This window comes from Lithobates pipiens, unplaced genomic scaffold (assembly GCF_037356315.1).
Source record: "Lithobates pipiens isolate NorthernLeopardFrog02 unplaced genomic scaffold, aLitPip1_a1.2 Scaffold_8, whole genome shotgun sequence".
Taxonomy (NCBI): Eukaryota; Metazoa; Chordata; class Amphibia; order Anura; family Ranidae; genus Lithobates; species Lithobates pipiens.
The window spans coordinates 566,693,296-566,694,164 of NW_027507903.1; the positions used below are offsets into that span (position 1 = coordinate 566,693,296).

General features: G+C 39.4%; 1 non-coding gene across 1 annotated transcript; it reads left to right on the forward strand.

Annotated features, from left to right (window-relative positions):
• Window positions 1-476: 476 nt before the first annotated feature.
• TRNAV-CAC (transfer RNA valine (anticodon CAC)) lies at window positions 477-549 on the forward strand. Its single transcript has one exon. It is a non-coding gene; the product is annotated as a tRNA-Val (tRNA).
• Window positions 550-869: the final 320 nt, after the last annotated feature.

Below are 869 nucleotides of genomic sequence, written 5' to 3' on the forward strand. Positions count from 1 at the left end.
CCCGCTTTTGCCACTTGTAAAAGCGACCTAGTGGCTAAATAGCCGCTAGTATGGATTTTACAAAAGAGTCCATTGACGGCTCATTGACAGCTGTAAAAAATAATGGGATGATGGTTGTACCTGCAGGCATCATCCTAGTTGAACCATTTGGCAACATGCATGTATGCCTACATTGCATTAAGGTCTAGTTTACTTATATACAAACACTAGTGTAATGTGACTGGATGTCAGAAAAAAATTGTTGTGGCTGTAGTTTAACATAAATGCTGTTAATTCATGAAACCAAGTCAATCCTTTGGATGTAGGAAAAAGCAATGTGGTGATGGCAGGTGAAGAAAAGACACCATCAAGGGCAATCGCAGATAGACAAGTGGTGGTGAAGGTAGAGCTAAATTTCCAGGTGCATCAATAAGAAAAGCTTGGAACTGATCTAGGTGTTTGGTGAGAAGGTAAGGGTGAAAATTCATCACATGTGAGTTTCCGTAGTGTAGTGGTTATCACGTTCGCCTCACACGCGAAAGGTCCCTGGTTCGAAACCGGGCGGAAACATATTTTTTTTTTTCTTGTTCTTTTCTTTTAATATTCCTGTACCACACTTTGGATCACCTTTTACCCATATGATTAATATTTTAAATATTGGAAATAATCACCTAGTTAAAGTGCTTGTACATTTGTTCTGTGTGAATAGGACCAAAAATATTATTAGACTATTTCCTTTGCTTGTTCAATGGTTTTAATGGATGAGAAACAGAAAATACTGAATGTGGCCACTAGATGGCAATAAGTATCACAGGAAATTTTTAAGGACTCATCCACTTGCTTTTACCCCCCCCCCCCATCCTTGCCACTAAGGATGAGCTGAACACCCC